The sequence below is a fragment of the Scyliorhinus canicula genome, chromosome 6, assembly GCF_902713615.1.
Source record: "Scyliorhinus canicula chromosome 6, sScyCan1.1, whole genome shotgun sequence".
In the NCBI taxonomy this organism is placed as follows: domain Eukaryota; kingdom Metazoa; phylum Chordata; class Chondrichthyes; order Carcharhiniformes; family Scyliorhinidae; genus Scyliorhinus; species Scyliorhinus canicula.
Genome location: NC_052151.1, coordinates 18,324,912 through 18,349,927, shown reverse-complemented (window position 1 = coordinate 18,349,927; position 25,016 = coordinate 18,324,912).

The window sequence follows — 25,016 nt, the reverse complement described above, 5'->3', positions numbered from 1 at the left end:
ACATTATTTTTCGCAAATATTTTTATTATTTTGTCAAAAGTTATCCGGCAGTTCATCCATGTCTCTAAACAAAAAATAAAATCTATCGAGTCGCGGTTCCACTCTGGGACCTGGGCCGGGATTCTCCCCTACTGGGCGGGGCGATGGGTCCCAGTGTGTTGGAGTGGCGTGAACCACTCCGCGAAGTCTCCGCACCTTGAGGGGCTAAGCCCGCGCCAGAGTGGTTTCCGCTCCGCCGCCTGGCGTGAACGGCCTTTGGCGCCACGCCAGCCGGGGCTGAAAGGACTTCGCCGGCCGGCGTAAGTCCGCACATGCGCCGGAGTGTCAGTGGCTGCTGACATCATCCCAGCGCATGCGCAGGGTAGGGGGTCTCTTCCGCCTCCGCTACGGTGAAGATCATGGTGAAGGCGGAAGAAAAAGTGTGCCCCCACGGCACAGGCCCGCCCGCCGATCGGTGGGCCCCGATCGCGGGCCAGGTCACCGTGGGGACACCCCCCCGGGGTCAGATTGCCCCCCCCCAGGACCCCGGATCCTGCACGCGCCGCCTATTCCCGCCGGTAAGGTAGGTGGTTTAATCCACGCCGGCGGGAGAGGCCTGTCAGCGACGGGACTTCGGCTCATCACGGGCCGGAGAAACGCCGCGGGGAGCCCGCCGACCAGTGCGGAGTGATTCCCGCCCCCAGCGGATCTCGGGTGGCGGAGAATTCAGGACACGGCGGGGGCGGGATTGACGCCGGCCCCGGGCGATTCTCCGACCAGGCAGGGGGTCGGAGAATCCCGCCCCTGACTGCCCAGTCGTAAAATCAGCCGGGATTGCAACAAAGGTATGATTCCATGAGTATGACTATGTGGCCCGTGGGGCACCTCTCCCAATTTTGCCACACGCCCCCAGATGTTAGCAAGGAGGGCATGCAGGGTCAACAAGGTTGTCGTTTCCGGTGCCGAGAACAATGTCCTTTTCAGCTTTTTAATGATTTGATGCAACTGAGTGGCTTTCTTGCCATCTCAAGGGCAATTAAGAATGTGGGCTCGCAGATTTTATATGGCTAATGAACTACAACAATCGACATCAATAGATTATTATTTAATGCAAATTTAACTATCTGCAGTGGTGGGATTCAAACTTGGGTCCTCAAAGCATTTATGTTCCCAGGATTATTAATGAAATGAAAACCACTTATTGTCACGAGTCGGCTTCAATGAAGTTCGGGGATGTATGGGAATTGAACCGTGCTGCTGGCCTGCCTTGGTCGGCTTTAAAAGCCAGCGATTTAGCCCAGTGTGCTAAACCAGCCCCTTAATTAATTCAGTGACAATACCATTATGCCACTGTCTCCCCATGAGTAACTTCAGCTTCCTGTTCCAGTAATTAACACCAATTGAACCAACTTCTTCTGCTCATCTTCTTTACGATCTCTGATTATTAACCCACTCGTCAGAGAGGATCGTTTTTCTCAACCACTATCAAACCGCAAGTAATTTTTCATTCTTAATCTGGTCTGCTCACAATTCGCTTTGTTTCCTTTTGCAATTGAATGACTCACATTTCAGTAGAAATGTTGGTAGAATAGCCCAGAGGGTAAGACTACCAGAAATGTCAGTTAGACTCAGGTATCCGGACGCGTCTCTGTGAGCAAGCCAAAAATGATAGCAGAGCCATGCAAAGTAAGAAGTTGGAGCTTGCCAAACTCAAGCTGTTGTTTTCTGGGGAAAAGTGAAAAGTGTTGAAAACTACCTGACAACTTGTGAAATAAAAAAAACAAACAGATTGGACGCAGTGAAAAAAAACTGGTGAATTGAATTACTTTTCAGAATAATAATGATCGCTGGATTTGTTTGGTTTTGGGCACAGTGTTATCCAGACATTAATGCATTATTTCCTTGTTGCATCTGAGTACGCCGATAGGCTATTGCATTTCTAACAGTAGTGACTGCACTTCAGAAAGCTTTTCATTGGCTGAAAAGCAATTTGGGGCTTGCTGAGATCATTAAAAGGGCTGTAGAAAGATCAGGGGGGCGATTCTCCGATATTGAGGCCAAGTGTTTGCACCGTTGTGGACGCCATCGCGTTTCACGACGACGCAACAGGGGGTGCTGGAGCAGTTCCCGCGCTCCAGCCTCCTTATGCGCTGTCAAATGGGCGCCGCACCAACCCGCGCATGCGCAGTTGGGGCAGCTCAATCCTGCGCATGCGCAGTTGGGCCGCGTCATCCTGCGCATGCGCGGGGAACTTCTTACGCGCGCCGGCCCCGACCCAACATGGGGTCAGTGTTCAGGGGCCGGCCGCACCAGGAAGTTGGCCCGGGGGGGGGGAGAGGCCGGCCCACCGATCGGTGGGTCCCGATCGCGGGCCAGACCCTATCGGAGGCCCGTCCCAGTGAAGGAGCCCCCTTCCCCCCCCCCCTCCCCACAGGCCGCCCCCCCCCGAGTGTTCCCACAGCGTTCCCACCAGCAGCGACCAGGGGTGAACGTCGCCAGCGGGACTCTGTCGTGTCGGAGCGGTCACTCAGCCCATCCGGGCCGGAGAACCGATTCCAGCGCATATGGCGCCGTTTCCCATATGCAAAATTGCCGCATAGTATTTTCCAGCCAAGAGAAATTGACACCAAAGACATGGGTGAAGATATTAGAACAGATGGTCTAACACTAAGTCAAAAAGACAGGCTTTAAGGAACATCTTAAAGACGGGAAGAAAGGTAGAGAAACGGAGGGGTTAATGACCCAGGTAGCTGAATGCACAGTTGATAATGGTGGAGCAATTAAAATTGGGGATTCTCAAGAGGTCAGAGTTCACCTAGGCAATGGCAAGCATGTGCGTATCGATGCAGGACCCCAGCCCGGATAAATAGGGTGGGTTAGCGGCAGGAAGGGCATCATTCCTGGAAAACCACCTTCCAAGTTCAAATAGGCTGGTTGACATGAAGGAGTGATCGCCTAGCATTGCGGAGACCTCATGTATCGTGGTGGACCACAGGGATTGGGGCTGGGTCCCTGACCGAGATGTGAATGTGGGAGGTATGAGAAGTAAGTTTGCAGATAACATGAAAATTGGTAGGGTGGTAAATACCGAGGAGGAACGTCTTGGATTACAGAACGATATAGATAGGCAGAACTGTGACAAATGGAATTTAACCCTGAACTGTATGAGTTGATGCTTTTGGGAGGACTAACAATGCAAGGGAATACAGAATGAACAGTAGGATGGTAGGAAGTAAAGAAGAACAGAGGGACCTTGAGGTGCATATCGAAAGATCTCGAAGGCAGCATGACAGGTGAATAACGTGATTAAGAAGACATGTAGGAATCGCTGGGGGGGGGGGGGGGCATGAACCCCGCCCCGCTGCTCCGACGCCGGCTGCCCAATTCTCCGGTGCCGGTTTTTTGGCGGGGGCGGGGTTCCTGCCGCGCCTTTCGGGGGCCGTTGGCAGTGGCCCCTGCGGCGATTCTCCACTCCGCGATGGACAGAGCGGCCGCCCATTTTCGGCCAGTCCCGCCAGCGTGAATTACACAAGATCTGTAACGGCGGGACCTGGCTCTGAGGGCGGCCTGCAGAGTCCTCAGGAGGACGCGGGGGGGAACCGGCCCCGGGGGGGGGGGCCACGGTGGCCTGGCCCGTGATCGGGGCCCACCGATCCGCGGGCGGGCCTGTGTCGTGGGGGCATTCTTTCTCTCTGCGCCGGACTGTGTAAAGCTCCGCCATGGCCGGCGCAGAGATGAAGCCTCCTGCGCATGCGCAGGAAACACCCCAGCGGGTGCTGGGAACATGCTGGCGCTCCTGCGCATCCGGCGGAGGCCCTTCGGCGTCGGTTGGCGCTGCGCCAATCACCCCAGCGCCGGCCTCGCCCCCGAAGGTGTGGAGGATTCAGCAGCTTCCGGGCGGCCTGACGCCGCAGTGGTTCGTGCCACTCTTTGGCGGCAGTACGACCCGCCCGCAGAATACCGGAGAATCCCGGCCCTTGTCTTTATTAGCTGAGACTTAGAATGTAAGAGCAGGGAGATCATGATGGAGCTATATAAAATGCTCATTAGGCCACAGTTGGAGTACTGTGTTCAGTTCTGGTCACCACGCTATAGGAAGGATATGATTGCACGAGATAGGGTGCAGAGGAGATTCACCAGGATGTTGCCTGGGCTGGAAATTTTCAGTTATGAAGAGAGGTTGGTTAGGCTGGGGTTGTTCACCTTAGAGCAGAGCAGGCTGAGGGGGGACCTGATTGTGGTGTACAAACTTATGCGGAACATAGATATGATAGATAGGAAGAGACTTTTTCCCTTAGCGGAGGGGTCAATAACCAGGGTGAATAGAGTTAAGATAATGAACATGAGATTTGGAGGGGATTTGAGGAGAATCTTTTTCACCCAGAGGGTGGTGGGTATCTGGAACTCACTGCCTGAGAGGGTGGTAAAGACGGGAACCCTCACAACATTTAATAAGTATTTAGATGAGCACTCAAAACCTCTTAGCATACAAGGTCAGATTGGAAAATGGGATTTTTTTTTGTTCAAAATCCCTGCACGGTTTGGCACTGGGCTAAATCGCTGGCTTTGAAAGCAGACCAAGACAGGCCAGCAGCACGGTTCAGTTCCCGTACCAGCCTCCCCGAACAGGCGCCGGAATGTGGCGACTAGGGGCTTGTCACAGTAACTTCATTGAAGCCTACTCGTGACAATAAGCGATTTTCATTCATTCATTCACCTGGGGGTCGCAGGGTGTGCCAGCATGTATTGCCCATCCCTAATTGCCCTTGAGGTGGAAGCTTAGAGTCAACCACATTGCTGTGTGTCTGAAGTCACATGCCAGACCAGGTAAAGGTGGCAGATTTCCTTCCCAAAAGGACATTAGTGAGCCAGATGGGTTTGTACGACAATGAACATTGGTTTCATGGTCATCATTAGACTTTTAATTCCAGATTTCTATTGAATTCAAATTTCACCATCTGCAGTGGTGGGATTTGAACACAGATCCCCAGAGCATTACTCTGGGTCTCTAGTTTACTAGTCCCAGTAACAATACCACTACGCCGCCACCTCGCCAATTAGGATAGGTGCTTGATGGCCACTACAGACATGGGATGGGATTCTCCGCCTCGCTGCGCCACATTTCTGCCCTGACCTGCCGGCGGGATTCTCCGTTACACCGGCCGGTCAATGGGGTTTCCCTTTGTGAGGCAGCCCTACGCCGTCGGGAAACCCCTGTGCGCCGCCATAACGGAGAATCCCGCCGGCGGAGAATCCCGTCCCCGATGTGCCAAAGGGCCTTTGTCGGTGCTTTTCGGTAACATGGGAAAAGCTGAAAGAGAAAAGATTCTCAAAAGGGCAGACGTAGCAGAGCTCAGGGATCTCAGAGGTTTGTCAGGCCAGCGGAGCTTCGAGTGACAGGAAGGGATACAAGATGAGAAGCTTAATTTTGCTCCCGCATACCAGATAATGTCTGAGGGAAAAAGAGGTGGAGGCCAATGATGTTTGATTTTGGCTCATTTGTGTTCCCGTAATAAATCCTGCGCTTTACCCGATCCGATGGGCTCAAGGTCATTTCTCTCTGTCTGAGGATCAATCACCACCAGTCAGCCCTCCCCCTCACAGGGGAGAGCAGCCTATGGTCATCCGGGACTACAGCGACTTCCCTTATACGTTTTGCAACATCATTTTGGATAATGCTCCCACAATCCCCAAAGGCTACAGAACTAAAGTGCTACGAAGGCGCATCACACAAGTCGAACAAAACAATACACAACAACACATAGGGTGAGCTTGGAGGTCAGAATATGTTTTTGTAAACTGTTATATAGTCTTCAGGAATTAAACATATTGACATTGAACTTACACAAGCTCCAGACCTCCACAAAGGACGTCATAAAGAGATTTTTATTAAGCATCTTACAGCCGTGAATTTTTACAAGAGATACAGAGAGAGCTGAGAAATGATGTGGAGTTCGGAAGTTATCAAATTAAATTTATTATCGACACAAAAGTCAAGGGCATCAGGTCCTTGAATCCCAAACACGATTTGCTTCATTATCCGCTGCTAATAATGCTTTGGTGTGATCAAGAGGATGTTTTTAAGAGCAGAAATTGCAGTTGGTGACAATCGCAAACCTTTAATGTGTTCCTGTCAGGTGTAACTCAGTAATTCGCAATGTTGCCTCTGACCCAGAAAAGCCTCCAACTTCAGAGGAGTCTTGAGGTTCCAGGTCAAAAGGATTGCTGCACCATTGGATGTGATGTTAAACTGAAGTCCCTTCGGGTGAATGTAAAAATTCCCTGGGCACTGTTTCAAGAAGCAGGGGAGATGTCCCCCCCTTGTCCCAGACCAATATTTATCTCTCAGCCAGCATGACTTGGTTAGATTGTCACATTGCTAAGTGTAAATTGGTGGCCACGTTTCCTACTTCATAACAATGACGACACTTAAAGGTATACTCCATTGGTTGTAAACCACTTTGAGATGACTTGAGGCTGTGAAAGGTGCCACAGAAATGTAGCTCGACCACTTGTCGCGATTTAGAGCGAGTGGTAGCAAGCTCCTCCAAATCATCAATGTCAATGTTGCTGTGCTTTAAGGAGAGGTTCAGCGTGTCTTTGCCCTGTTTTATTTGTCCCCCCCCCCCCCCCCTGGAATTTTGACCATTTGAGAGTTGGGAAATCAGGACCTGGTAGGGCAAATGCTTTTTAGCCATCTGGACACGGTGTCCAGTCCATCAAAGTTGAGGTTTTGCCTTGTGGAGCTGGCTTCAGGAAGGATGTGAGCATTTGTTCAATGGTCCTCCCATTGAATCCGGAGATGTTGGTGAAGGAACTTCGCTAGTGCTGTTATGTGTCACTGATCCACAGTCTCGGTCTTGCTGCAACACAGGAATGTGGTGATGACAACTGTCCTGTACACTAGGTGACTTGTCGAGGTCTTTAGAACATAGAACATACAGTGCAGAAGCAGGCCATTCGGCCCATTGAATCTGCACCGACCCACTTAAGCCCTCACTTCCACCCTATCCCCGTAACCCAATAATCGCTCCTAACCTTTTTGGTGCCTAAGGGCAATTTAGCATAGCCAATCCACCTAACCTGCACGTCTTTGGACTGTGGGAGGAAACCGGAGGAAACCCATGCAGACACGGGGAGAACGCGCGGAGAACGCACAGACTCCGCACAGACAGTAATCCAGTGGGGAATCGAACCTGGGACCCTAGCGCTGTGAAGCCACAGTGCTAGCCACTTGTGCTACCGTGCTGCCCATTCTGTTCTCAAACACTCGCTGCCCTAGCTTGTAAAAGCTGAGCTGACATAGCTGATCCAGTGCTGGATCCCTCTATCACCCATACCCTCCCTACACCAAGTGACATTACCTTAACTCACCTTGCACGCCCTCTCACTTCTAATTCCACTGTCCTCTCTTAAACTCCCGCTCAATAAAATCTTTTCTACCCTCATTCAAAAGCAGGTGCTCTGGTTTCCTCCCACAGTCCAAAGATGTGCAGGTTAAGTGGATTGTCCCTTCGGGTAGGGTTGCAGGTATAGGGTGGGGGATTGGGCCTAGGCAGGGTGCTCTTTCGAATGTTCGGTGCAGAACCGATGGGCCGAATGGCCTACTTATGCACTGTAGAGATTCTATGATTCTATGTTAAAATTCTTCCCACTCCACTTACGTCAGCGGTAAGAGCCAACAGTCTAACCTTTGCCACGTTAAGTCTGCAGTTGACAACCTGCTCATTCATTCATTCACCACTGCTTTGAATCCTCTTATAACTTACTCCCTCTCATCCTGGCCATTCCCCCAGTGCAGCCCCACCATTCATCCCTCAAATCCTCGGGGCGAAGACTTGAATGCGTCTGGTGCACAAGTGGTTTAATCATTGTTGACACCAGCCAGACCACCGAGTTATGTTTTCCTCTGCCAAAATATCCCATGACTCGGGACCCCCTGAGGAACAAACCCTTGGCTGCCTTTCTGCGCTACAAGCCATTGCCACAATTCCACGTTCACGGATTTTGGAGCCAGAAGGAAGCAAGTCAGGAGTCGGCAACATTTGGTCCAGAGGTGCATCGTAGCTGCTACTCAACCATGATCGACACCTGTAGAAATCTTGCCAACAAGATCCCTTATCCAGTACTGGGGTGACAATGTGATTGATGCCATTGGTTGAAGTGGTGAATGTTGACCAGGACACTTCAACACTCTATGATCTGGAATCTTCCCCATTGTATTTAAAGGAGAGAGCCTCAGGCAGTGAAGCATTCTCTCAGTATTGCTTTGGGTCTACACCCTGGAGGACACCTTCCGTTCCTGGAGGGAGACTTCAACCCATAACTTTCTGAGACAGAAAAAAGCTGATAATTAACTGAGCTGAGCAGATTCCGACAGAGAGCATTGAATCTTCTAGAATTTCCAACCTTAAGTAAAAAGTTAGGCAAAATCTAGAACTCTCTCCAAAATCCTACCTCACAAAAAGCTGTTAAGGCTGGATGTCAATTGAAAATTCAAAGGGAGGCATGGTGGCGCAGTGGTTAGCACTGCTGTCTCATATCCCGCGTTCAATCCCGGCTCCGGGTCACTGTCCGTGTGGAGTTTGTACATTCTCCCCATGTCTGTGTGGATCAGGGGCTGGTTTAGCACACTGGGCTAAATCGCTGGCTTTTAAAGCAGATGAAGGCAGGCCAACAGCACGGTTCGATTCCCGTACCAGCCTCCCCGAACAGGCGCTGGAATGTGGCGACTAGGGGCTTTTCACAGTAACTTCATTTGAAGCCTACTCGTGAAAATAAGTGATTTTCATTTCATTCATCTCACCCCACAACTCAAAGATGGGCAGGTTAGGTGGATTGGCCACGTTAAATTGCCCCTGAATTGGAAAAAGTAATTGGGTACTCTAAATTTATTGAAAAAAAGAAAAAATCAGAACTGTTTTGTTAAGTAAGAGTGTGAAGGGTTACAAAACTACAGTGGGTTGTTAGCGTTAAGGTACTGAAACCATGGTCGATTTAAACTTACAGGATACTGCGAGGCCTGGATAGAGTGGATGTGGAAAGGATGCTTCCACTAGTAGGAAAAACTAGAATCAGAAGACACAATCTCAGACTAAAGGGACGATCCTTTAAAACAGAGATGAGGAAGAATTTCTTCAGCCAGTGGGTGGTGAATCTGTGGAACTCTTTGCCGCAGAAGGCTGTAGAGGCCAATTCACTGACTGTCTTTAAGATAGAGATAGATAGGTTTTTGATCAATAGGGGTATCGGGGTTATGGGGAGAAGGCAGGAGAATGGGGATGAGAAAAATATCAGCCATGATTGAATGGAGGAGCAGACTCAATGGGCCGAGTGGACTAATTCTGCTCCTATGTCTTATGGTCTTATGAATGACAGAATAGGCTCGAGATGCTGAACATCGTGCTCTAATGCTCCTTCTTCTGTTCCTGACCTGTCCTCACAGTTGCATGAGCTTTAACACAGCGGTAGCTCCAGAGAATCAGAAGGTTGCGGGGTCAAGCCCCACCTCAGAGACTTGAGCACGGTAGCATAGTGGTTAGCACAATTGCTTCACAGCTCCAGGGTCCCAGGTTCGATTCCGACTTGGGTCACTGTCTGTGCGGAGTCTGCACATCCTCCCCGTGTGTGCGTGGGTTTCCTCCGGGTGCTCCGGTTTCCTCCCACAGTCCAAAGATGTGCAGGTTAGGTGGATTGACCATGATAAATTGCCCTCAGTGTCCAAGAAAGTTGGGTGGCGTTACTGGGTTACGGGGATGGGGTGGAGGTGTTGACCTTGGGTAGGGTGCTCTTTCCAAGAGCCAGTGCAGACTTAATGGGCCGAATGGCCTCCTTCTGCACTGTAAATTCTATGATTTTAGCTGTACATATGGTGCAGTACAGAGGGTGTGCTCCAGTGGTGTCACTGCCATTTTTCACATGAAATGTTAAACCAAGGTCCCGTCTACCCCTTCAGGTGAGGCTATAAGATCCCTCTGCGTTATTTTGAAGGACAGCAGAGTGGCCAATATTTAGCCTTCAGCCAACATCACTAAAAGCTACCTGTTCATTTATTGCGTTTGTGGTGTTTGTGGAGCTTTCTATGCACAAATTGGTTGCTGCCTTTCCTAAATTACATTAATGGCCAAACTTCAAAGAGTACTGAGTGTGAAAGGCTTTCTGATGTACCGATGCATGAAAAGCCCTAATAGAAATGCAAATTTGCTGTGTTACTGCTGAGAGCAGTTCATACAAAAATATCCATCGTCACCATTACGTGCCGTGTTTATTGTTTGGCAGCAGACAGAAAGTAAAATGACTCATTTCCTTCTTTGATTAATCTCCTTTTATGTCATTTAATCCCTGTTCTTAAAGTCAAAGTCACAACTCCAATACCAACTATTTATTTTCCTTGTCTATCTGCGAACATTTCCCACCATGATTCATCATCTCTCTCGTCTATAATAATCCATAATGCTCGCACCTGGTTTGTTCCATTCACCAGTTAAGGACATGCAGTCATCAGATTTTGTCCAAGGAAGGTTTGGATGCTGCTCCAGCTCTTATAGGTTTAATTTAGCAGGCAGATGGGGTATCTACCACACGTCAGGAAAAGTAGAGCTGAGGGGAATCAGCACCCAGAAATTTTCCAATCCCAATTTTCCTCAAATTCTGTGGAAGCACGTGCACCTCCATCTCACTCAACATTGGCTGTGAGCAAACAAACCTTTTCTCATCTCATTTTACATTTAACCAGGTGGCTTAATCCATTGAGGCACAGCCTCTCTCCCTTCATATTTTCCACATACATTCAAACCCTCCACCACTGACAAACAGTGGCAGCCGTGTGTACCATCTACAAGATGCACTGCAGCAACTCACCAAGGTTCCTTCGACAGCACCTACCAAACCCACGACCACTACCATCTAGCAGGACAAGAACAGCAGATACCTGGGAACCCCACCACCTGGAGGTTCCCCTCCAAGTCACTCACCACCCTGACTTGGAAATATATCGCCGTTCCATCACTGACGCTGGTGCAACATCCTGGAACTCCCTACCTAACAGCACAATGGGTGTACCTACACACCAAGGACTGCAACGGATCAACAAGGCAACTCACTACCGCCTTCTGACACGGTAAAGCAAGGTCGTTAACTCAACCACATCAAGCAGGCCAAAACCAGAGGGTTAAGGTGCAATACACCTTTATTGGGACATCCTTAAATCACATTTCCACTGGGGTGATGTTAACCTGCTGGGTTGGAAGCCTTGTCCATCCTGGAGACAAGTGACCAGGGTGGCAGAGTGGTTAGCACTGCTGCCTCACAGTGGCAGTGACTCGGGTTCAATTCCGACGTTGGATTATTGTCTGTATGGTGTTTGCATATTCTCCCTGTGTCTGTGTGGGTTTCATCCGGGTGCTCCGGCTTCCTCCCACAGACCAAAGATATGCAGCTTAGGTGGATTGGCCATGCCAAATTGCCCGTTAGTGACCAAAGGTTATAATAATAATCACTTATTGTCACGAGTAGGCTTCAATGAAGTTACTGTGAAAAGCCCCTAGTCGCCACATTCTGGCACCTGTTCGGGGAGGCCGGTACGGGAATTGAACCCGCACTCTGGCATTGTTCTGCATTGCAAGCCAGCTGTTTAACCCACTGTGCTAAACCAGCACAACAGGGGTTGTGGGGACGTGGGCCTAGGTAGTGGGCTCTTTCAGAGAGATGGCACAGACTCGGTGGGCCGAATGGCCTCCTTCTGCACTGTGGGGATTCTATGGTTCTGTGATTCTATCCTGACAAAGCGATCTGTGCCATGTTGAAAGGCTGCCATTTTTCAATAGGTGTCAAAGCGGAAACAGAGATTGGGAGGAAACAAGAACATGGGAGAATTTGAAAACAAGGGTAAGGATTTTAGAATCGAGGCGTTGCTGGACTGGGAGCAGTGAGCATAAGGGTGATGGGTGAATGGACTTTTTGTCCCTAATATCCAGAGATCAAACCCACATGAATCAAAAAGGTGACATGCCTAAATGCACATATCCATGGTCTGGCTTCTGCTTCATGATGACATGTCACTGGCCAGCCACAGGAAGATAAACATTTTTGGAATTGCTGCCTCATGCTTAGTCAATGTGTAAATAATTTCTGGGAATATTCTGTCTACAGCCACACTTCCTGTACCGTCAGAGTGTGTTATGGAACTCACGGAAGCCAAACACATCAAAAGTACTGGGAGTAATTTATCTGTGTTACTTAAGGTGGAATTCTCTGTTTGAGAGATTAAGGGCGAAATTCTCCGACCCCCACGACGGGTCGGAGAATAGCGGGAGGGCCTTCCCGTTCCCGACATTTTCCCGCCCTCCCGCTATTCTCCCCCCCCCCCCCCCCCCCCCGCCCAACTCCCGACACGAATCGCTGCCGCCGTTTTTTTACGGCCGGCAGCGATTCACAGCTGTTCGATGGGCCGAAGTCCCAGCCCTTTACGCTGTTTTTACGAACGGCAAACAGACCTGGTCTGGCCGTTCGTAAAAACGGCGGGAACAACTCGCTTTTTATAACCATGGCACCGATTGGCACGGCAGTACCACGGCCGTGCCAAGGGTGCCATGGGCCCGCGATCGGTGGGCCCGATGCCCGCGCACTATTTGTCCTTCCGCCGCCCCGCAGTATCCATTCACGGGGCGGCTGAGGGGCATCCCGGCCCGCGCATGCGCGGGTTTCGCGCAAATACGCGATGACGTCATCCGCGCATGCGCGGGTTGGAGTCTTCCAATCCGCGCATGCGCGGTTGACGTCATATGACGCGTCAGCCGGCGCTAACTCCGGCAAGCGGGCTTAACGAAATTCGTTAAGCCCGTGATGCCGGAGCTTGCGGCGGCGGGCTGCTAGCCCCGACCGGGGACCAGAATCGGTTCCCGGTCGGGAAGGGGCGCGCTGGCGTCAAACCCGCCCGGGTTTGACGCCAGCCTTACGATTTCTCCCGTTTTGGGAGAATCGCGCCCCAAGTGCTGCCACCGGGATTGAATCGCGAGTGTTCTATAGCCCTGATAGCAGCGCCGTTCCCGGAGCAATTCAGGACATCCTAATGGGCTAGAACTGGCGCCACGTGGCACGACTGCAATTCCAATGCGTGCCAGCGTGTGATATGACGGGGTCACGATCGGCACTCGAGAGATTGGCAAGCAGGAGCTGCTATAAGCGTCCACTCCCCACGCACCTTCATCGCAGCCAGGAAGATGGCACTGGTTGCTCTGGAGCACACCCATCCCGTCGATCGGTCAGCTGGGGCCAGAGGGTACCAAAGGGGAGGGCGCCTGGGGAGGCATCCAGATGACCCGTGGCACGAAGTTCACAGCGGGCAAGTCAGCGGCCTTGCAGGAATGGAATGCAATCATGCCTCTGTAGCATGGCATTCCGGTGGATGCCTGGCACCAAAACCCAATCTTCAGCCGACACGCGATTCTGGCATTTTGCGATTCCGGCATTATGGAAGGAGAATGTGTTTTGCCAATGGTTTCCGGAAAATGATTGTCTTTCAAGTTGTCCCTTGTTCCTGAAAGAGGAATCTGTTTGGGAGCTGAATTACTCTCTTCAATCTCTCTCTCTCTTTTGCTCCATTACATGGCACAGATAGGGTCAAAACCAGGCCATTCAGCCCCAACTAGTACATGCCGCTGTTTGATCTCCACACGAGTCTCCTCTCCCTGCAATTCATCCCGATCCTGCCATATACTTCCCATCACTTTCCTAAAAGGATTATAGTAAAACAGCAGCATTTAATGACAAAACAACAGCTTCACCATCATTGTTGCTACCAACATCAAACCTAGATTCACATTCGCAATCCCTCATACAGGGACTTTACAATTATGAGACTAGACCTGACTGGACTACTAATCCTGCAACAGAGCCACCACTCTGCCAAACACATGCAACAACCTTGTAATAAAATCAACAAATATTTCCAGTGCTATTTTTGAAGTGACATCCAATACGCTTATACAACTGAAGGGCCTTGGCCTTTGAGCAGTTTTCAGGATAGCAGCCTGCACACACTTTATTTGAACCCAGAAACTGGGATTCGTAGAATTTACAGTGCAGAAGGGGCCATTCGGCCCATTGAGTCTGCACCGGCCCACACCTCCGCCGTATCTCCGTGACCCAGTAACCTCACTTAACCTTGTGGACACTAAGGAGCAATTTAGCATGACCAATCCACCCAACTAGTACATCATTGAACTGTGGGAGGAAACCAGAGCACCCGGAGGAAACCCACGCAGACACGGAGAGATGTCATCCAGGACTGTCATCCAGGACAGAAGCAAGACCCCAGAGGTGGATTTCCTGGGGAAGGCAAATATACGTTCATGAGGAGTCTCGTTGGTGGCTGTACACAGGAGCAACCAGATGGAGAGGAGCATGTCGGAGAGGACCTCCTGCCAGCAGGAGACTGGGAGATTTTTTGACCATAGGGCCAGAAGGACGGCCTTCCAGACCATCGCATTCTCCCTCTCTACCTGTCCGTTTCCCCGGGGGTTGTAGCTGGTCGTCCTGTTGGAGGCGATGCCCTTGCTGAGCAGGAACTGACGCAGCTCATCGCTAAAAGAGGAGCCCCGATCACTTTGGATGTAGGCGGGGAACCCAAACAGGGTGAAAAGATTGTGCAGGGCCTTGATAACGGAGGCAGAGGTCATATCAGAGCAGGGGATGGCGAAGGGGAATCTGGAGTACTCGTCAACGATGTTGAGGAAGTCCACATTCCGGTCAGTGGAGGGGAGGGGCCCTTTGAAGTCGATGCGGAGGCGCTCAAAAGGGCGGGAGGCCTTTACCAGATGTGCTCTGTCTGGCCGATAGAAGTGCGGTTTGCACTCCGCACAGACCCGGCAGTCCCTGGTCACTGACCTGACCTCGACAGAGTAAGGCAGGTTGCGAGCCTCGATGAAGTGGAAAAAACGGGTGACCTCCAGGTAACAGAGGTCATTGTGGAGGGTCCCGGAGTCGGTCTACTTGTGCGTTGGCACATGTACCACAGGAGAGTGCATCTGGGGGCTCATTGAGCTTCCCAGGTCGATACAAGATATCATAGTTGTAGGTGGAGAGCTCGATCCTCCACCTCAGAATCTTGTCGTTCTTGATTTTGCCCCGCTGTGTGTTATTGAACATGAAGGAAACCGACCGTTGGTAAGTGAGGAGAGTGAATCGCCTGCCAGCCAGGTAATGCCTCCAATGTCTCACAGCTTCTACGGTGGCTTGGGCTTCCTTTTCGACGGAGGAGTGTCGAATTTCAGAGGCATGGAGGGTACGGGAGAAGAAGGCCACGGGCCTGCCCGCCTGGTTGAGTGTAGCAGCCAGAGCAAAGTCCGATGCATCGCTCTCCACTTGGAATGGGATGGACTCGTCCACAGCGTGCATCGCGGTCTTGTCAATATCTGCCTTGATGTGATTGAAGGCCAGTCGGGCCTCAGCCGTCAGGGTTGATTTGATCAGTGGGCGGGCCTTGTCCGCATAGTTGGGGACCCACTGGGCATCTCTGCAGGGCCTTGGGGCAGTGGGGGAGGGGGAGTTCCAGGAGGGGGCGCATGCATTCGGGGTCGGGCCCTAGGACTCCGTGTTCCACAACATAGCCGAGGATGGCCAGGCAGGTTGTGCGGAAGACGCATTTCTCTCCATTATAGGTTAGGTTCAGGAGTTTAGCAGTGTGGAGGAAGCGCCAGAGGTTCTCGTTGTAGTCCTGCTGGTCACGGCCACAGATGGTGACGTTATCTAGGTATGGGAACGTGGCCCGCAGCCCATACTGGTCAACCATTCGGTCCATTTCCCTTTGGAAGACCGAGACCCCGTTGGTGATGCCGAAGGGAGCCCTGAGGAAGTGATAGAGGCGGCCGTCTGCCTCGAAGGTAGTGTATTGGCGGTCCTCTGGGCAGATAGGGAGCTGGTGGTGCGCGGACTTCAAGTCGACTGTAGAGAAGACTCGATATTGCGCAATCTGATTGACCGTGTCAGATATACGGGGGAGGGGTTACGCATCGAGCTGCGTGTACCGATTAATGGTCTGGCTATAATCGATGGCCATCCGGTGCTTCTCCCCAGTCTTGACGACCACCACTTGGGGCTGTTGCTAGCCTCAATGATCCCCTCCCACAGGAGTCGCTGGACCTCCGACCTGACAAAGGCCTTGTCCTGGGCACTGTAGCGTCTGCGTCTGGTAGCGACGGGCTTACAGTCCGGGGTGAGGCTTGCGAAGAGGGAGGGTGGGACCACCTTAAGGGTTGCGAGGCTACAGACGGTGGTGGGGGGGCAGGGGTCCATCGAAGTTTAAGGTAAGGCTCTGGAGATGGCACTGGAAGTCGAGCCCCAGTAATAGGGCCTCGCAGAGATGAGGGAGGACGTAGAGCCTAAAGTTAGTGTACTCTACGCCTTGTACAGTAAGGATCGCGACACAGTATCCCCAGATTTCTACTGCGTGGGATCCGGGAGCCAGGAAGATTTTCTGGGTCGCGGGTAAGATTGGGAGGGAGCAGCGCCTTACCGTATCTGGGTGGGTGAAGCTGTCTGTGCTCCCAGAGTCGAAAAGGCAGGTCGTCTCGTGCCCGTTGATCCGGACGGTGATCGTGGACTTCGCGAGGTGGTGCGCCCGGGACTGGTCGAATGTGATGGAGGCGAGTGTCGGAAGGCGGTCAGTAGGCCGGTGGAGGTAGCGACGGCCAACATATGGTCGGGTGAGCTGGCTGCCTGGGAGGCTGCCGAGCGGCCCCATGAGTAGCGCGTGGCGGGTGGCATCTGCGATGGCTTCCAAGATGGTGGCCCCCATGGGTCGCACATGTCGGCCGAAATTAAAGATGGTGGCACCCACGGGTCGTACATGACAGGTGGCGCAGCAGCTGGGGGTGGTTCCACAGGCAGCAGGCAGTGCTGCTGGGCCTAGAAGGTTTGGGGGGGGGGGGGAATCTGGCCTGGCAGGCTTTTGCGAAGTGGCCATTCTTCCTGCAGCCGTTACAAGTTGCGTCCGTGCTGGGCAGGGTTGTCGGGGGTGATTATTCTGACTGCAGAAGTAGCTCCTCGGGCCTCCGGTGTTGGCGGGCCGCTGCGCAGCGCAGGCTTGTGTTGAACCCGCGTCGGTTGATGGCTGCACCCATGAGGTCAACGAGGGTGCCAAGCGGTCTGAGGTGTAGGCCACCATGTTCTGGGAGGACACCTCCAACGATTTGGAGAGTTGTACTATCTCTGGGAGGCCGAGTGTCCCCCCTTCTAGTAGACGCTGGCGGATATAGTTAGAGTTCATGCTCGCGACATAAGCATCCCTGATCAGCAGCTCCACGTGCTGGGTAGCCGATATCGCCCGGCAGTCACAGTTCTGGCAGAGGCACGCAGGAATTCTGTGACTGATTCCCCAGGGCGCTACCGTCTTGTGGCAAAGAGGTGCCTAGTATATACCTGGTTAACGGATTTCACTTATTGTCCTTTTAGCAGCATTAATGCCTCCACATTAGAGGGGGCGTCCCTGATGAGGGTAAAAACCCTTGAGCTCACCCGTGCGTGGAGGACCTGCTTCTTCTGGAGGTCTGTGAGGTCTTCGTTGAAGGATGCAAGGTACGCCTCGAAGCAGCTTAGCCAGTGTTCAAATGTTTGTGTAGCGTCGGGTGCCTGTGGGTCCAGCTCCAGGTGATCAGGCTTGAGTGAGGAGTTTACCTTGAGTGATGAGTTCATCTTTAGGAGTTTAGTATATTAAATTAATACACCATCAATAACACACGACGAGTGATGAACGTAACTGAGGCTTTAATACACTAAACAGCAAGCCTCCTGCCTCTGGACCCGAACTGGGTCCGGAGGCGGAGACTTGCCACTTTTATACAGAAGCCCCGAGGGGAGGAGCAACAGGCAGAGCCAACCTGGACAAGCCCAGGCATGTACAATACACGGCAATGCATGTAATGCAATAACGTGGTTCACCACAACCTTAACCTTTCCAGCAGGAAATGAAATGAAAATCGCTTATTGTCACGAGTAGGCTTCAATGAAGTTACTGTGAAAAGCCCCTAGCCGCCACATTCCGGCGCCTGTCCGGGGAGGCTGGTACGGGAGAAAGGAGGACTGAAAGAAATGATTTGTCCCAAGCCCCAGAAAAGTGGGAATGGGTGACACTCCTTTTCTTGGTGAATTCTGGGAGAGAACCAAAGGTCAAAGGGGAAGTTTCAGGACGAGGGCACATGCTGCAGAGCTTTAAACAACAAACTTGCAGGGCATCATTTGTTAAAATGGTTCGGGGGGGGGGGGGGAGTGGGGTGGGGGGGTGGTTGACGCCATGCGTCATGAAAGATCTCACCACGCCATTCAAAGAGCAGAGTTCACTTGTTCTCAGATTCAGGCGCTTCCACAGCCAGCACCAACAGAAGACTGGCCAATCGTATTGTTTGCTTTCGCGGGGCCTTGCTGTGTGCACAGATTAACTGCTGATGTTCTTTCAGAGAGCAATGATTTACATTGGAATATTGCTGAATAACGTGCAATTCATTCTGCTTAACTTCTGCCGGAGTCTCTGTTTTGTTTCTTTAAAAGGTGGAATTTTCCACTCATTCATGTGGTGGGCGAGGGAATGAGATTTGTTTTAATGTCAAACTTAATTAACATTTCACAATTCCTTTCAAAGTGATTTTATACGTTCTATAAAAGAGTCTTGGAGCTAATAAAATAAACATTTGCGAGGTGGGTAACTTCCACAAAGAATCCAGACTCATTTACACGCGGGAATCACTTTCATTTACGCATACAACCTGGTTTATTTACACACACAACCCAGTCTCATTTACGCAGAAACCAGCCTCATTCACATGGAACCTGGGCCGCGATTCTCCGGAAAGTGTGGTAGCGAGCGGGAATGCCGCGGGCTTCCCGGCGCTCGGCCCAACAAGGTCGGAAACGCAATTCAACGTTAAGTGGTCCACGTAACCAGGCCTCACGGGCTTCTCGTCGCAAATGAAGGCTCGCCAGCTGATTCGCCGGTACCGCGCCCACATTCCTGCTAACAAGGTCGAGCAGCACTTTAAGCTGCTCTTGCTCAGCCAACCCCAGCCAGCTCACAACAAGCCCAGGAGACTGGCCCCAAGGTTTGAGGACACTAACCTGGAGAGGCTGCTAGACGCCGTGCAGGCCAGGAGGGATGTCCTGTTCCCCCGAGGGTCCAGGAGGGTAAGCCATAGGGCAGTCAGTGCTGCCTCGGATGAGGTGGTGGCAGCTGTGAGCTCCAGGAAGGTGACCAGGCAGTCTGGCCCCCAGTGCAGGAAGAAAGTCAATGACCTAAACCTGGCAGCAAGAGTCAGTAGACGCCATAGCCCCCACCCCACCCAAAGGCCTGACCAACCCCCCCCTCCCCAAGGAAGAGTCTACCCCCTCCCCCTTCAACACCCCAACCCTCCCTCCACTAACCCCCTTCAGCACCCCCCCAACCCCTCCTTCACACTCACACACACCCCCGTCCACTTGCGAACGGGGGTGTGAACCTCGCGGTACCTGTCAAACGTGAGTAGTGATTGCCTTACTGACTGATCCACCCCTCCCACTGACCACATGTCCACTCTCCCCCAGGTCCTCCAGCCGATGGCGCCAGCCCATCCTGGGTAATGATGCCCCCTCTATGTGACTCCTCAGTAAAAGCTCTCCTACAATGGCCCAAACGTACGGTGGGGTGCCGGATTTCAGAATTCTCACCTCCTTCGAGGAGCGTGACCTGGAGGTGACTAGGGTAGCTGAGGACAAGGCAGTCACCCACGCGGTGGCTGGCGGATGCCGCAGAGATGAGGAACCACCGGGCTCCACCCGGGGTAACTGTCAAACGTGAGTAGTGATTGCCTTACTGACTGATCCACCCCTCCCACTGACCACATGTCCATTCTCCAGCAGGTCCTCCAGCCGATGGTGCCAGCCCATCCTGGGCAGTACACTCTCCAGCCTCCCAGGAGAACACCTCGGAGGAGAGCTCTGAGGATGCCACCATTATAGTCGCGGCACAGCTGTCATCCCCACCCCCCACCAGCGCAGAGACACACACCTCGGTGGGATATGTTAGTGGACAGAGTTCTGGTGCACAATCTGGTGAACACCACACAGCTGATGATGTACATCTGGTGGAGGCAGGAACGGCCCAGGCGAAACACCAGTCAGAGGGCTGCTGGATCCCAGGACCCAGCTGGGTCCTTGCCTGATGCTGAGCCTGTGGAACAGAGGTACCCGCAGCTGATGGAGACGTTAGGGAGCAACCGGGACATTCAGAGGGAGATGTTAGTGTCACTCCAGCAGATTCATAGCCGCTTGGAGGTCCCCCAGAGGCTACAGTCACAGGAGATGAGGCCGGCAATGCATGGCACAGAGGGCAAGACTGCTAGGGTAGCAACTGCAGTGGAGAGCCTGTTGCATGACGTCGGCACCATGAGTGAAGGTGTCCAAGGTGTTGCGCAGCCAGTGACGGTGATGGCTGAGGGTGTCGGCCGGATGTCTCACTCGCTGGGGGATGTGACCCAGTACCAGGCTGACCCTAATGAGGTTCTGCAGGACATGTCCCACTCTCAGATGGGAATGGCTGAGCTGCTGCAGAGCATGTCCCAGTCACTGAGGAGCATCGCCAAGGGCGTCAACACCTTGGTGCAGACTATGGGGAGCCGCCAGGGCTGGCAGAGCCAGATGATGCAGGGGCAGCCAGGGCTCAAAGCAGCTGCTCCTCTGTCCCAAGGTGAATCCCTGGGCCCTACGGGTACTGAGCAGGAGGAGTGCCAACCTGACCCATCTCATGGAGTGGTGACGGTGGCCACCAACTCCCCCACGTTCCACTCCTCTGATGAGGCGGCATCTCAGTCAGCACATGGGACGGGGCGGCATGGCTGTGCATGTGCAGCCGACAAGTGAGCCAAGGCCCTCCGACCCCGAGCCCCTAGAGGACGACCGCCAGGGGCATTGAAGGTCACGGGATGTGGTCGGCAATGGTCTGCCTCTACCACAGATGTGCATCATGGGACACACCTAGCCATAGTGGTAGAGCTAGGAGGGCCAAGCACATCGAGGCTCACTGTCAGCCAAACAGGTATGGGGATCTCAGAGATTTATCAGAGTGATGTCTCAGGTGCAGCCGGAAAGTTTGATGGATCAGAATCCTGGAATTCCCCCCATAACAGCACATGGACTGCAGCGGTTCAATAAGGCAGCTCACCACCACCTTCTCAACGGCAATTAGAGATGGGCAATGAATGGCGGCCTCGCCATCGAGGCCGTGGAAAGAAAGAAAGGAAGGAAGAAAGAAAGAAAGGAAAAAAGGAAGGAAGGAAGGAAGAAAAAAAGAAAGAAAGAAAGAAAGAAAGAAAGAAAGAAAGAAAGAAAGAAAGAAAGAAAGAAAGAAAGAAAGAAAGAAAGAGAGAGAAAGAAAGAGAGGGAAAGAAAGAGAGAGAGAATGAATGAAAGAGAGAAAGAATGAAAGAAAGAGAGAAAGAAAGAAAGAAAGAGAGAAAGAAAGAAAGAGAGAAAGAAAGAAAGAGAGAATGAAAGAAAGAGAGAATGAAAAAAAAGAAAGAAAGACTAAACGGCATGGTGGCGCTGTGGTTAGCATCGGGTTCAATCCTAGTCCTAGGTCACTATCCATGTGGAGTTTGCACATTCTCTCCTTGTCTGCATGGATCTCACCCCCACAACGCAAAAAGGTGTAGGTGAATTGGCCACGCTAAATTACCCATAATTGGAAAAAAATAATAATTGGGCGCTTTAAATTGATTTTAAAAAAGAAAGGTTTTGTGCAAGGTTTCTCACACCTTCATTTTAATTAAAGAATGAGGATAATTAGTTTTCTGAAACTGGGGGTGATAATATTTTCTTTGAGGGAGGCCTGTGCTTTGATTGAATCCGTTTGTTTATTAGACTCCAGACTCAGTTCCCTGAGGCAGTATTTGACGTATGTAGCAAATTGGCAAAGATTTCTCACACCGCAGCAAGATTCTGCCTGAGCAGGTTGAAGATTCTGGCCTTGGTCATATTGAAGACACTGTAATGTGGAGAACCCCAGAAATCCAAGCACATGTCGGGCCTCACGCTGGAAAACTGGATTAGTCCAGGCAGATCGTTGATGATCGGCATCTTTGCTGCAAACATCAAGGAATCTAAAAACCATGTGCCCCTGCGGGAAAGGGAATTTAAATAAGTGAATGTGTAACATTAAAACATCGCGAGCATACCTTTAACTGTGTAAGGTCTATGATACTCTTCCCTGAAATCAGTGCACAGACACAGAATTTGGTATAAATCTACCTGTAGAAACTCAGCAAAAAGAAATTCCAAAAAACTCTCATCTTGTGGCTCGAACTCCGCTCCCCACCCCACAAATCCCTAACCACATAAAGTGTCTCGAGCTCTTGCCTTGATGTGACTGCGTAAAATGGGTGACTGAGTCAGACCATAAGACATAGAAGCAGAATTGGGCCACTCGGCCCATCGAGTCTGCTCCGCCATTCAATCATGGCTGATATTTTTCTCATCCCCATTCTCCTGCCTTCTCCCCATAACCCCTGATCCCCTTATTAATCAAGAACCTATCTATCTCTGTCTTAAAGACACTCAGTGATTTGGCCTCTACAGCCTTCTGCGGCAAAGAGATCCACAGATTCATCACCCTCTGGATGAAAAAATTCCTCCTCATCTCTGTTTTAAAGGATCGTCCCTTTAGTCTGAGATGGTGTCCACTGGTTCTAGTTTTTCCTACAAGTGGAAACATCCTCTCCACATCCACTCTATCTAGGCCTTGCTGTAGCCTGTAAGTTTCAATAAGATTCCTCCCTCATCCTTCTAAACTACGAGTACAGACCCAGAGTCCTCAACGGTTCCTCATACGACAAGTTCTTCATTCCAGGGATCATTCTTGTGAACCTGCTCTGGACCCTTTCCAAGGCCAGCACATCCTTCCTTAGATATGGGGCCCAAAACTGCTCACAATACTCCAAATGGGGTCTGACCAGAGCCTTATACAGCCTCAAACGTACATCTCTGGTCTTGTATTCTAGCCCTCTTAACATGAATGCTAACATTGCATTTGCCTTCCTAACTGCCAACTGAACCTGCACGTTACTCTTAAGAGAATCATGAACAAGGACTCCCAAGTCCCTTTGTGCTTCTGATTTCCTAAGCATTTCGCCATTTAGAAAATAGTCTATGCCTAGATTCCTCCTTCCAAAGTGCATAACCTCACACTTTTCCACATTGTATTTCATTTGCCACTTCATTGCCCACTTTCCTAGCCTGTCCAAATCCTTCTGCAACCCCCTAACTTCCTCAATACTACTTGTCCCTCCTACAGATCTTTGTATCATCTGCAGACTTAGCAACAGTGCCTTCAGTACCTTCTTCCAGATCATTAATGTATATTGTAAAAAGTTGTGGTCCCTTGACCTCCCTTTGACAAAGAGAATGGACTCTAAAATCAGACCAATGACCGAAGTCAGGCTAACCGGCCTATAATTTCCCATCTTCTGCCTCCCTCCCTTCTTAAACAGCGATGTTACATTAGCCACTTTCCAGTCCTCTGGGACCCTCCCTGCCTCCAGTGATCCCTGAAAGATCACCACCAATGCTTCCACAATCTCCTCAGATATCTCTTTAGTTCCCCAATCAAGTATGCCTCATTACACATTACCAAAGGGCAGCACGGTAGCATTGTGGATAGCACAATTGCTTCACAGCTCCTGGGTCCCAGGTTCGATTCTGGCTTGGGTCACTGTCTGTGCGGAGTCTGCACATCCTCCCCGTGTCTGCGTGGGTTTCCCCCGGGTGCTCCGGTTTCCTCCCACAGTCCAAAGATGTGCAGGTTAGGTGGATTGGCCATGATAAATTGCCCTTAGTGCCCAAAATTGCCCTTAGTGTTGGGTGGGGTTGCTGGGTTATGGGGATAGGGTGGAGGTGTTGACCTTGGGTAGGGTGCTCTTTCCAAGTGCCGGTGCAGACTTGATGGGCCGAATGGCCTCCTTCTGCACTGTAAATTCTATTTTACAAAATATCCAGAATTGCCTGTTCCTTCGTAGGCTCTGTCACAAACTGCTCCAAAAAACCATCTCTTAAACATTCCACAAATTCCTTTTCTTGGGATCCACTACCAATCTGATTTTCCCAGTCCACCTGCATATTGAAGACCCCCTGATTATTGTGATATTGCCTTTTTTCCATGCTTTCTCTGTCTCCTGATTAATTTTCTGCCCCACATCCTGACTACTGCTAGGGGGCCTGTACATAACACCATCAGGGACTTTTCACCTTTGCGATTCCTCAACTCTACCCACAGAGATTCTACGCCTTGTGATCCTTTATCGCTCCTTGCTATCGATTTAACTTCATTCCTTACTAACAATGCAACCCCGCACCCTTTGCCCATCTGCCTGTCCTTTCGACAGGAGACATATCCTTGGATATTTAGATCCCAGCCCTGATCCCCTTGCAGCCGCGTCGCTGTGATGCCCACAACATCGTATCGGCCAATTTCAATGCGCGCACCAAGCTCATTTACCTCGTTCCATATGCTCCGCGCATTTAGGTACAACACCCTCAATCCTGCATTGACCACCTCCCTTCTCACACTTTTCATGTTTTTTGCTCTGCCTGAGGGTGATGTTGTTCTCTTATTTTTGTTATCTATTTCCCCGTGGCTGGATTAGCACAGTGGACTAAACAGCTGGCTTTTAATGCGCAACAATGCCAGTGGTGCGGGTTCAATTCCCTTACCAGCCTTCCCGAACAGGCGCTGGAATGTGGCGACTAGGGGCTTTTCACAGTAACTTCATTGAAACCTACTTGTGACAATAAGCTATTATTATCAGTATTACACCTTCTCAGCTAACCCTCTGGTCCCCCCCCCCCACCCCCGCAATACTAGTTTAAATCCTCCTGAGTGACTCTGGCAAACCTCCCAGCCAGGATATCAGTGCCCCTCCAGTTTAGATGTAGCCCTTCCTTCTTGTACAGGTCCCACCTGCCCCGGCAGAGATCCCAATGATCCTGAAATCTGAAACTCTCCCTCCTATACCACCAGTTTA